The 13,412-nt window shown below is 41.2% G+C and overlaps 1 protein-coding gene across 14 annotated transcripts in view; it reads left to right on the plus strand.

Moving 5' to 3' along the window:
* The first annotated feature begins 1,007 nt into the window (after window positions 1-1,007).
* ARPP21 (cAMP regulated phosphoprotein 21) overlaps window positions 1,008-13,412 on the plus strand; it is a 158,016-nt gene continuing 145,611 nt past the window's right edge. For 8 of the 14 annotated variants that reach the window (XM_065932953.1, XM_065932960.1, XM_065932964.1 and 5 more), the window contains exon 1: window positions 1,008-1,684. The gene's annotated coding sequence lies outside the window, so the exon portion shown is untranslated. Of the gene's footprint in view, window positions 1,685-2,840; window positions 2,925-3,591; window positions 3,660-13,412 lie in introns of those variants that run through there. The other 6 variants (XM_065932961.1, XM_065932962.1, XM_065932963.1 and 3 more) reach the window with 3 other exon arrangements.

The following is a 13,412-nucleotide window of genomic DNA, read 5'->3' on the forward strand; positions in this document are numbered from 1 at the left end:
ATTCCTTTTCTTTCTTTTTTTTTTCTTTTGGTAGTGTGTACTTTGAAACAATGGGGGGAAAATGAATTACAGATAATAAAAATAGCACATCTCCAAACAAACAGGAAATGCAGCCCTTTTATTTCTTGGGGTGTCAACTCTGCGCCCTGCCCCACGCCCTAGCCTGCAGGGGTTTCTGGGGCACCTCTGATTCTCAATCAGCGCCCGGGCGGGCAGCGGGCTGGGCGGGCGCCCACGCGGAGTCCACCGGGCGCCGCACAAGAGGACTTGGGGTCCTGCTCAAAGCCGCGAATGTCTGAGAGCGCTGAGGCTTCGGCTGCATTTGGGTGGAGTGAGGTGTTATTGTTGTGGGATATTCTCCGCAGAGTTGGCCCCGGAGGAGGGGAGTGAGCACAGCCTGGCCAGGTGTCCGCCGCCAGAGTCGGGAGGCGCCCAGGAGAGGTACTTGGGGCTTTGGCCCGGGGCGGGGAGGGATGCGCGCTGGCCGAGAGCGGGGACGCATGGTGGAGGGGCAGGGGGCAACGTGCCAGTTTTCTCTCTGATGAATGATGTACACGTTCGTGGCTCCGGCGCTTTGTCTCTAGCCCGGGGGCCGGTGGAGTAGACCAGCCCGGGGACGGATGGCACCACCACGCGCTCCGGGCACCCCGGGCAGGTGCCCGCGCTCTGGCTCGGCCAACTCCGGCTGCGCCTGGTGGCCGAGGCCCGGCCCCCGCAGGCGCCCGAGCGCGGCCATCTCCCGGGTGTGGCGGGTCAGAGGCTGGAGTCTGCCGGCTGAGCAGCTGCCACGCCACATGCCACCCGCTCGCTGCCGCCAGCCCGGGCGGGGACCGGACGCGGCCGGGCTACGGGGAGGAGCCGGCGCGTGGGAGGGCAGGGGCGCGCGGAGGCGGGGAGCTGGGCGCGCGGGACCCAGGGACGCCGAGGCTGGCTGGCTCAGGGAGGGACTGGGAGTGACAGAGCGACGGACAGGTGGGAGCAGTCAGACAACTGGAGACGCGGAGACCGGCAGGCAGAGAGAGGGAGGGAGAGAGAGGCAGGGGAAGCAGACGGCCGAGGGAGAGAGTAGCAGCCGCGCGTGCCCTCCCTGCAGACACCCTCCTCTGTCCGAGGGAAGCGGCCGGGGGCTCGGAGTGGCAGAACGAGAGAGATGCGGGTGCAGAAGACCGGCGGAGGGTCCCTGCCTCGCTAGTGGGACCAAGAGTCGCGGAGGGACCGCCGCGAGGGGCAGCTCCGAGAGCGGATCGCGAGACGGCGGGAAGCCCGCGGCGGGCTGCCGGGCTGAGGGACAGACGGCCAGACAGACAGACGTGCCCGGGGACGGACTGGCAGCCAGGAGGCGGGAGCTCGCTCCCTCTCCGCAGCCAGGGGCCAAGAAGGCGGCGGCAGCGCCCCCGAGCGCATCTGAGCAGCGGGGAGCCGCAGGGACCTCGGGGTCACCGGCCGAAGCCGCTGCTGTGGCCGCAGCCCTGGGTGCCACAGCCCTGCCAGGAGCCCCGCCGACGCCGCAGAAGGCTCCTTTTATTAGCAGTTAAATAAATCAACCCAAAATAATAGCAAAAATAAGCCAAAGCAAACAAATACGGCCAAGTCATCCGTGAGAAACAATAATACTAATAAAAGCCAAAACCCAAAATCAATCAAGGAACAGAGACGCTGGGGGGACGTCCACTTTTCGGTCAAGGTAAAATAATTTTAAGGTCTTCCGACGTGAACATTGCACGCCTTTTGTCATTTCTTTCTTTTTTTTTTTTCTCTTCCTTCCTGCCTTGCATCTGTGCTTTTCTTTCGAGTTGTCTTTAAGTCTAGGTCTCGCTTTCCTGTGTGTAGAAAGCTGCTGTTATGTATGTATTGTATTTTCATCCTTTGTCGGAGGAGGGGTAGACTCCCCCCTCCCCAGAATGAGACAAAAATGAAAAGCAGGAAGAGAATGGAAAAGAGCAGGTCTCTTCATCAGAGAAGTATACAGGTGATCTTTAAAGGCTTCTCTGTAGAAAGTTGGGAATGTGCATATTTCTTTTGGGAGAGAGCTATGCAAGGGGCAGAAAGTTGTCATCTGTTGTCCTCAGAGGACTTGAGATCCCGGCTCCCCCAGGGTATAGAGGAAAGATGTTCAGTTTCATTTTTATGTGTCTGAATTCTGTATCATTGCAAACTCCAAATTTAACATCTTCTGCCTCAGGGGTGTAGATGTAGTGGTAGAAGGGAGTTGAATGAGACAGGTGTATAGAAAGTTTCCTAGGAAGAGAAATGGATTCTCTGGGTGTTTATGCATGGAAATGGAGCTGGACTGGATGTGGTGCTGTCAGTTCAGTGTCCTGAAGATACAGGCAAGCACAGAATCTGAGCTGGAAAGACAAAGAAAGAATTGAAAGTTAGAGGGATGGAAGGCTGGTAGAAATCACTTTCACGAGATGGTGTTTGGAGTGCAGATACCCATTTTAATTTCTGACTTTTTTCAAGTCCGTTGGTTTGACACTTCAGCCTCCCCAAACAAAGATGACGATCTCCAAAGTTTAGGCTAAATGTGGGCAAGATTTCACTCAAATACTGAAGAAATCTGAATGATCCCCACCTCTTCTTCATCCACTTTGGTGATCAAAATGGCTGTGATTGTTTTGGGCAAACAGAGAAATGGGGCTGACAGGAAATCACTTTTCATTTGGTAAAAGTTAGCAAATCTTTGACACTTTAAAACAAATGCACCTACTGCTCGGGTTTTGTCCCCACAGGGTTTACATGTCTTTGTAAGGTTTAGGTAATGTCATTTTCGCAGAGGGCAGTCATTTGGAAGCCCAGAGCTCTAGTTATGTAGCCGAGTAGTCTGGTTATCTTGGCAGTGATTGCTTCTGCTTTTTCCCAATGAGGATTGCATGGGAGATAATAACATATGCCCTCATCTCAGGTTGAAATGGATTTCTAAGGTATGTATATGTGTTTGATCCTGAATTTCCTTTCTAATAACATTCTTATACTTCTTTTCATCACTTGAACAGAATGTTTTTCAAGGCTCCAGAGAGGGAATTTAGAATATTCTTTAAGGAATACAGTTCCTCCTTACAAAAGGCTAGTCTATTACTACCCTTGATTATTAATACTATCACTTAGTCTCAAGTAATCTGGTTTAAATACAGTTTTAAGACATTCAGACTGCTCTACAGAGATGTCTTAACTTATCCTCACTGCTTGTGATTAATATTGTCCAATAAATCTTGAAATAAGTTGCTTTGGATGAATGTCTATTCAGCAGAGTACTTTTTCAGTGAGGTGTATTTAAAGAAACTTACACACTCCAGAAATGCACCTTGAGCTTCTCTGTGACTTCATTTCACTACATACTGACTTCTCTTTTACAGTATTCAGCTCAGATTGAGATAGGTTTGGGTGCACTGCACTATTAAATTTGTAAATTGCTGGTCTCCCAGTGACTTTCCTTCTTGGATACCAACTGAGTGTGGTTACCTTGAGAACTGTGGCACTAGCCCCATTAGAGCATGCTCCACTGGGGAGTTCTGTGCGGTCTATTTTTAATGCTATTTAATGAAGGAGTGAGTGCCTCGCTCAGCACTCCCGAGGAGCAGGATGGAAGGCAGAGCTGGGCATGGTGATGGATCCTGGAGAAGGATGTCTGGAAAGGTACAGACTGGCTGCTGGAGATGGTAATTTTCATTAGTCCTAATGAATCGCACTAACAGAGGCCAATTGATTTTAGTGGGAGAATTACCTGTGAATAGTTTGATATGTGTTTTCATCAACCTCTCCAGTAATTCTTAGAAAGAAGATTCAATAATCTGAGTGCCTTAAAACTTCAGGGAAATAGTAACCAGAGAGTTGCTGTGCATATACTATTTTTAATCCACACTGTCAGATGCTTGAGTGGTAAGAAGTGCAGAAGTAATGTCAGCTTCCTAAAATATTATACTGGGGAAGGGTTTGGAGTTTGTAAAATGTTCCGGGCATAAAATAACTAAATCCTTCTTAGACAGGCTGATGACTTGAAGCTCTGCCTTGTGACTCTGTTTTTCATTTTCTTTTAAAAACTTGGAGTCTAGATCAAGGATTGTGACAATGAAGTGAAGTAGGAAGTTTTGGCTGAACTTGATAGAATATTTAAGCTGTTTTTCCCTCCTTACTTTGAGATAAGCACAATAGATAATGTTACCAAGGTTAACTATTTCTTAAATGTAGATGTCAGAGGCAGCGCTGATAATTTTCAGGATGTTATGATGAGGGGGGACATGTCTTAATGTGATAGTGCGTAAGATATACGAAGCCATCTGTCTGCAGTATTTGCATATATGCAGAACGCCTGTCTTGAGGTAGGAAGTGAGAATGTTCAATCAGAAAGGTCCCTGTCGTTCACTTTCACATTAACAACGTACTGCAGTCGGGTTATTTCTTTGTGCAGAGTGAAGCTAATTAGAAAAATGCCTAGGTTGTTTCAAAAGTAATGAAAGAGAAAGTGAGAAGTTTGTATTAAGTGGAGAAATGAGTCATAATTATTGTTAAATGAAGCTGTTAGAACAGTGTCCAAAGTTGTCCTGAATCTTGTCAATTTTTATAAGAAGTAACCCCCCCCACACACACAAAAAAAAAAACACAAGAAAAATACATTGCAGAGAGTTAGTATAATTTGCTGCAGTTGCTTGTGTTTCCCACCTTCTACTTTGAGAAGGAGAAAGTAACCTGCATTGACCATAGTGTTTCTCTTACTGGAGAAATATTATTTGAACCACAGTGCTGCTACTTTTCTCCAGATTCTCTAAGCAATGGGCATTCTCATCTGAATTCAATGTGGATTTTATCTGTGGACAAGATAATGATAAACTGCATGAGTAGAATGTGGAGTGAGTCAGCCGGTAAAGACACAATATACCATATAGCCAGAAGTGGATAGGACTGAAAATCCTCTTTAGTACGGGGAGACAGTTTGAAGCCTGTAAGGTTGAAAATCGCAAACGAACCCTTTGTATATACGTTAGTTTAATTCAGATCTGCTTCATGACGAGGTTAGGAAAGACTCTGGCTTAAAGGTGATGTGGACGCTGAAAACCATCTCTTCAAATGGTAAGTGCTGGCATGGTCCTAACTGGTACACACAGTGGTGCATGCTGAGAAATCTGACTCTCTAATCAGGAAAAGGACTGGCTTCCTCAAAAATGCCTCATGTCACCAGCGAAGTTCTGAGCATATGTTAAGTCAGTGATGATGAACTTATCAAATCCATACTTCCTCTCTTTAGACAAACGACCTTCATTTTTTTTTAAATTGGTGCTTCCATAGTCTTTACATTTCTGACTTTGCTTTCTTTTATTTTTCATCCTAACATTGAAGTTAAATATGCTTAATGATTTCAAACAGTTATAGAAGTCACTGCTGAAGGACTGTTGAAGGCAGAAAAAGAATATTAGCAAGACTTATCTGTGACTGGATTTGTTTTTCTCAGGCTATCTTTGCTTCTGAGGCTGGCTTCCTTTAATGTATATTTATGCCAAGTGCTAATAAATTGATTTTTTTCAGTGGATCAGAGTCTTATAATCTAAATTAATTTTTCTCATCTTTGATTAAACTTGGCTCTGGATGTTCAGAGTTATGTATTATTTGTATTTACATCACAACCCTTTCATTTCTATGAAGATGAGATGGGAGCTAAGATACACAGTATTTAAACTGCATACATTAGTATCATCTGTTTGATTAAAAATAAAGTACTTGAGACAGAGTTTCAAGTTTACTCTGCAGTTTTTAATGTTTGGCAGCAGTGTTAGCTTGTGGTTTCAAAATCCTCTGTAATCTGGTGATATTGTGTTTTTGTAAGTCATAAAATGCCCATCTAACATTTTGAAGGTACCTTTCTCTAAAATTACTGGGAGGTATCTGTGCTCTGGGAAATAGCTACAGAGGTAAAACAAAACATGAATTGAAAGAATTCCATCGGGACAATTGAGGAGATATTGAGAAAACAAAAGGAACTGACTTATAAAACACCAAACTGACTCTACCTTCAAACTGAGTCCTTAGCATCGTGATATGTTCTTCTTTTGCTGCCACTAGCGATCTTCATTATCAGCAGGTGGAAGGACTGTTAACCATGGTCGGCAGCCACAGTAGATCAATATTTTAAATTCCTCTACATACTTTTCTTGAGAAAATTTCTTTTGGCAGTTTTTTATAACCCCTACCTAATATACAATGTCCATGCCAAAGGTTATATGAGATTTTTTAAAGTTCTGTAACCAAGTGATATCTATTAGGATAACATTGCATCTGTGACTTATTTAAAGGCCAAGAATTCACCCAGAATTATCTCACTCAAGGTACAAGATCATAATTATCCCTCAATCATAAATTTACACAACATTTTAAAAGTATTAATATGTTGCAGTTCTTTTATCTAGCAGCAGAAAACATTTCATTTTCTGCAGTCAAAGGGAAGAGGGTTCCAACAGTGATTAGCCCTTTAAGAAACAGGCCTTTTATCAATTTATTACAGTTCACACCATTTTAAAATGGTGCAGTTCTTACATTAAAAATGTGTTGTGGATAACACACAAAATATTAAGATTTTGTTGACAACATCACTTCTGTGAATAGTAACATTGGTTTTAATATAAGTAAAAATGAAATTCGGTTTCAGCTGAAAGGAAGGATTTAAGATTTTTTAACAGGAAAACAACTGCGTCACGTTTTATTTCAAATATTTCGGCAAATTTTGTAGAGATTTCTTTGATTACACAGCATGTGATTCTATGCAGAATCACTTCATGTAATATACAGTCTTTTTTTTCTGCAAGTTTTTTTCACTGCGACATATTCACAAAGCTAATCTACCTAGGTAAACCCAGATCAACCTCCTAATACCCACACAAGATAGGAAATCAGTGTTTGTGATAAAGACTTCCAAAAGAAGTCTGTGACTTTTCAACCTAAGATGGATGTAGTGCTGGAATTTTTAATAATGAATACACATTCTTTTACATTTCCTTTATTGTCAGTTGCTTCTTTATCATGCACTATACGTGATCAGAGTGAGGATCATCTCTAGGGAAATGCAAAGCAGAGGAATGATCTCACATATTTTGCAGATTTTCTTCCAGTTGTCAAGATCCAATACTCACTTTAGGACCATCTAAACCATAGCATCATACCTTAAAGGAAAAACTAAAAATGCATGTTGACATAATTTGATCTGGTTGCAACGGAAAATCAGCACCAATAATTGAGGTAAACTGTTTCCACATCTTCAGAAAACAACGGAACATCAATTTCTAAAAGTTTTACGATTGTCCAAGTCCAAATATGATATGCCTTGACATGGAAATTAGAAGGCCCAGCTGTCATCTGATGGTTCCGTCATCTGAGTTGCTTTCAGGTGATTTCATCACCATCATATAGAAAAAATCCAGTCATGGGTCAGCAGAGAATGAAGGAGGGGCATAGCAACTCTCTGAAATTCAGGGACTATGCATAATTGTGTAACTTTTTCTTGCTCATAAACTCAATAGGCAAGTAAAAAGCTATTGTGTTATTTTTGCAGTTTTTTTGTACCTTTCTAAAGTCATCAGCTAAAATCCCCACATGAAGTTCTAATATTTACTGATAAGAAAATATCCATGCTCTGCATTAGCAGGTTTTTCTTAGCATTTTGCTGGTTAATATGTATACCACTTTGATGGAAATCCCAGTGCTGCTGTCATCTGACTTAATTTAATCATCAAAGAGCTGTTAGAAAATAAGTAGATGCCATGTGAATATGTGACAGAATCAAGACTTCAGCATTGTTTACAAACCTCAAATACTCGTTTCTTTAAAATGTGATTTTTAAAAATGAGTGTCAAAAGGTCTTTTTGTTATAAATATAGCATTTTTTTTTTTCATTTTTTTAGAGAAAGAAGATTAAGGTTTCTACTCAAATGACCACTCTCTTAAGTCAACGAAGCACACAGTTATGTTGAAATTGCTATCGAACTCTGCCAAATTCATTCACGGTCAGGACATTGCAGTCGTTATCTGTGATCCTCTTTCTTTTATCTGGCTTATGGGAATAATGGCACTAACACTTTTAAATTATGCAGTTTTATATATTTATTTTAAATTTACTTAGATATACTAGCATTGTAAGAATTTTAGGAAATTATCAAATGGCATGGCACTAAAGATGAATTTAGAAGTCCCACTGGAAACAGCTAGTTGGTATTAATGGTTTGTCTTTTTATTTTCACTTCGGTGCTTATTTAACTTTGTTCAGCATTTATTTCATATTTCCTTTGTGAAGAGTAAAATCTTTCTCTAACCCTGAAATTTCCACGTAATCACAGGTAGAGTTTGGGAAAGATGAAATGATACAGCATGCCATCATGATGCAAGTCCATGCTGTTGCTATCTGCTTAAGCTCCGTGAAACACCCTTAACAACTGGACTCCTTCCTTTTTAATTACTATTATAATTATCGTCTTCATCCGGAACTACATGTGACTTCATTTTTAGTGGGTTTTTTTTTCCAGCAGTGAAGAGGTGGGAGAGTGTATACAGCTAAGAGAGTTTATATATGAAAAATGTATTCATATTATAAGACAAGGATGTAAATATTGGTCCGAGAGGGATATCATTTCACGATGATAATGATCGCAATGTCTGCATGATTTGTCAGATATGATGCGGGAAACTATGGATAGGGAGATGTTTTGAACTCAGAGGAGCTTTGGACCCCTTGTCAGATTAAAACTAAAGGAGAGGTGTAGGCTAGAGGATGGTGGAACTCATCAGAGAGCAGGCAGGGGAGTGCTGTGTGCTCATGATGACAGACTGTACCACTGAGACACACGAGCCTCCATGGGATTCTGCAGATCAGAGAAACGTGCAAAATCTGGATTAAAAGAAAAGGTTCGGAAAACAAAGTCTAAATGTGGTGGTGCATCTAAATCTCACTTCTCCAAAACTTACCTCCGTAAATATGTAATTTACTACCTGAGCAACCCGTCCTGGGGTTTAGCTTCTGGGTCTAAGCAAATAACTGAAAAATGTGTCTACCGCCAAGACTCTCAACCCTTCTCTGCTTCCTAGTTTCCGCAAGACTGTAGTAACACCAGTTCAGTCACAAACAAATGACCATCATGTGACCACAGCGCTTTTGTTAATTCCTCATTGCTTCCATTTTTTCATGCAGCATATGGGACACATGAGGCCTGCTTGGCAAGACTGAAGCAGAAACAAAGTCCCTGGTACCTTGGTATTATTCACTAAAAGGAAATCATCACCTTTTCGTATAAAAAATGTTGAGAGAGAGAGATTTAACCTGATTACTTGAAATGAAAAAAACTTCCTTTTAACTATTTTGCGTGTGTGTTTTAGTAATTTAGAGTACATCTCTTCTGTTTCCACCCTGTAACCATCTTTCCTGGTTGAAACTGGAAACTAGCTTTACTCTCTCTGTGCCTAGAGAGATATTTTTCTAGGCACAATATTTTCTGTGAGCCTAGAAAATACTGACAGCCAAGCAGAGGTAGTAACTAATCTAGGAGGTGGGCCTTGTGTGAGGATAGGAATGCTTAGTAAGGTCATTCTCTCCTGTCTGTCTCTAGGGGGAGGGTTGGATCCACTGAGAGTTGTCTGGAAAGTGAAAGGATAGGACCTAACTTTCTGAAACATTATAATTGTGTAATTTCCACCATTCAAAAGGGGTGGCCGAAGAGCCAGGTCATTATTGAATGGGAAGGAACTGAAATGGATCCAGGAAGGAATTGCCTTACATCCTGCGCTGAGTGGTGTGACCAGGAGCAGCACCTCTGGCGTGGACAGGGAAGGTGGAGACATTTCTTAGCATCCTCTGGAAGTTAAGGCAAGCAGAGCAGTGGGCTCGCTGCTGGGCTCGCTGGCGCCCCCACCGGCGGCTTTGGTGGCCTGTCTCCAAGCCATGAGTGCGCCTCTGATAATGGCCTCAGACTCTAACGTATCTTCAGTTATTGTTGCTGAAATGAATCATCTCAGCCCTTACATGAAAATGGTCAGAGGGCGATATCTGTCATAATTGGGTTTTAATGAGTTGATCCCCATCAGAAAATGAAGAAGCATGAATGGTGTTCCGTACAGAGGCTGAGCCATGCAAAGCAGTTAATTCAGATAACCACACTTTTTAAAAATCATAATTAAATATCAGCCATTCTTCTGAGGGGACTTCCCTAGCGGCACAGTGGTAAAGAACCCACCTGCCAATGCAGAAGACACAGGAGATGCAGCTTCTATTCCTGTGTCAGAAAGATCCCCTGGAGAAGGAAATGGCAACCCATTCCAGCATTCTTGCCTGGAGAATCCCATTGACAGAGGAGCCTGGCAGGCTCTAGTCCAAAGGGTCACAGAGTCAGACACGACTGAACATACACACACACACACATTGTTCTGAGAAATGAACAGAAAATGCGCTGATGAAATTTCTCAGATGAAACCTGAGAATACATTTATAAACCTTCAATATTCTAATAAGTGCTAGAACAAAAGGAACGGTTAGAGAGTATTTACAACATATATATATATAGGGTTGGCCAAAAAGTTTGAATTTTTCTGTAAGATATTCTAAATGAAAATTTTGGCCAACCCAATATGTACATATACTATACATATATATATGTATACACACACACATATATATATCAACACTAATATAGTATGTAGGTGTATATGCATTTAGTATATATATATGTTCTAGAATCAGCATAATATATATGCTTAAGTGCTAGCTGTTTAGCATTAAGCAAAAACTGAATCTATCTCAAAAGTATACAGGTAAAGGCAAACCTCAGAGATATTGTGGGTTCATTTCCAGACCACCTCAATAAAGTTACTATTGCAATAAAGCATTTCACATGAAAGTTTTTTGGTTCCTGGTGCATTTGAAAGTTATGTTTACTATATCACAGTCTGCAATAAGTGTGCAATAAGCGTGCAATTGTATCCTGTCTTTAAAAAAAGCAATGTACACATCCTAATCTAAAAATGTTTTAATACTAAAAGAGGCTAACCCTCATCTGAGACTTTAGCAAGTTGTCATCTTTTTAGAAGAGTAGCATCAAAGATTGCTGATCACAGATCACTTTATAACAAATATCATGATAAAGAAAATGCTGGAAATATTAGAATTACTAAAATGTGAGACAGAGACAGGAAGTGAACAAATGCACTTGGGAAGAATGGCACCAATAGACCTCCTTGATGAAGTGGTGCCACAAACTTTCAATTTGGAAAAAAAAAAGACGATAACTACAAAGAGCAAAAAAGTACCATGAAAGAAGGTCTGTGTGTATTTCCCAGTGCTTTTTTTTTTTTTTTTTTTTACTGTCCTTAGCTGTTCTTGTTTGCACATGCCAGCTATTTAATATGCTGGTGGAATTAAAAATTGACCTTTGTATTGTTGATGGCTCCTATTATTCAGGATTAAAATCAGCTCTAATTAAAGTTTTAATTGTATTTTTCCCCTAAAAGTTTCAGCCTAAGTGGATCTGACATTCATCTTCCTGAAAAAGAGAACAAAGAGATGCCCTTATATGTAGAATTATAACTTCACTAGAAATGATTTTGGCTCTTACAAAGAAGCTTCTCCTTTAGATCTCAAGCAGTGACTCAGGCTTTTATGGAGATAACAAGGTCCCTAAAACATCAGTCATTTAAGCTGAAAACCTATATCACTTTTCCATCTACGTGAAAGGAAATCATAGTTAACACTCAGTTAATGTGGTCTTGGGAGAGAAGATGAGGCAAGTACACAAACAATTTCCAAATTGCTGACACACACAGTTGGAAATAATGCCTGTTCACTGGAGATGTGCCTTTGGAGGGATTAACGTTGGTGAAGGTGATCCAGGATGTGGGGAAGAAATTCACTCCTCTGAAGAACTGGGCAAGTAGGCAGTGATGGACGAAGGCAGGGGAGGAAGAAGGAGAAGAGAATACTGAAAAGTTGGGTTTCCTTAACCTCTCTTCCTGCCCTAAGGAGAGTTGCCCTACTCTCCTTATTACATGGAAGCAGTGATCGGATTGCTGAGGGTTAACTGGCACACCAGTTAATCTGCTTGGGACCAGTAGAGCTGAATTAAGGTCTTACCCCTCTCTTTCAAAACAGTCTAGTCCTAAAGGGTGGGACCTGGTTGAACAAGAGTAGGGTGAATTTGCTTTCTTAAGTTAACTTCTACGTTTTAGGATATGCTGAGTGTGGTTCCGATGGAATGAACATCTGCATGCCTTTCTGACTTGATAGAGCAAAACAAAACCTGGTACCTTAATTTCGAAAGATGAGAACATTCTGTCTTTGAGGCTATGGCAGGCTTTAGGAAGATGTAGAAAGCAAGAGATTCTGACACAACCGGCATTTTCAACAGGAAACCAGAAGATTATCTTCTGGACCACATTGTGTCAGAGCAGGGGACTTCCTATGAGAGCTGAATGGAAGAGGCGGAGTTCTTGTGTGGGAGTCAGCAAGATCTGTCTGTTGCATCAGATGTCATACTCACTCATTTACTTGTTCATTCTTGGTTTTCAAATATTTATTGAAAATAAATACTTTTACATCAGGTCTCAAGCTAAATATTTGGGTAATTTGCTCTGTAGGATTTTGTAGGCATTTAGGAGAGAGACATGTGCTAGAACCTTTTGAATAATGAATTGAATGATCGAGAGCATAAGGAAACTCCAAAATGATAGATGGAGAATATCTTGGATGATAAACAATGTGAATAAATTTGACAAATCAGAAAAATCTTTTTTTTTAACCCATAAATTTCATTGACAAAATTGAAAGAAGTATACCTCGAGAGTGGAGACCATATTGTTTCCAAAAAGCAAACAAAGAAGAATTAACACCACGACTGGGGGAAAGTTCTGTTGGTGGTAATAGAGCACAAACTGAAACCACAAAAGCAGGAACTGGGAATTTCTCTCACAAGAGAAAGACAAGCTGATTATGACAAATGTGTACGGAATTGGAACAAGCCATTTGGTTTTCTATGTTTAATTTATAAAAATCACACATTTACACTATTACTCGAGCTGCAAGAAACTGATGCAAATATCATTGTTACGAACTGCAGAGTTCCAATTCATATCAGATCAAGCTATTGTATCTGCTAAGATTTAAGAAGAAAGTTTTTCTGAAAGGAAATGATTTTTTGAATTTGTTGTTAGATGCTACATTGTGTGTTTGAAAAAGGAAACTGAAATAGTTTCAGAATATTATAAACATCCTCGGTAGATTAAAAAATAATGCCCGTGATGAGAGGGAGATGGGATTACATACAGTTCTGGGAAACTTTAGGAGTAAAAGATTTGATCTGTAAGTTACTCAAAGGATAATTTCTCTTAAGAATGCATTTTTTTCTATTGGCTGAGACAGAGTTAAAGATTTAGGTATTTGGAAGCAGGGGGAC

Source organism: Muntiacus reevesi, chromosome 4 (genome assembly GCF_963930625.1).
Source record: "Muntiacus reevesi chromosome 4, mMunRee1.1, whole genome shotgun sequence".
Classification (NCBI taxonomy): Eukaryota; Metazoa; Chordata; class Mammalia; order Artiodactyla; family Cervidae; genus Muntiacus; species Muntiacus reevesi.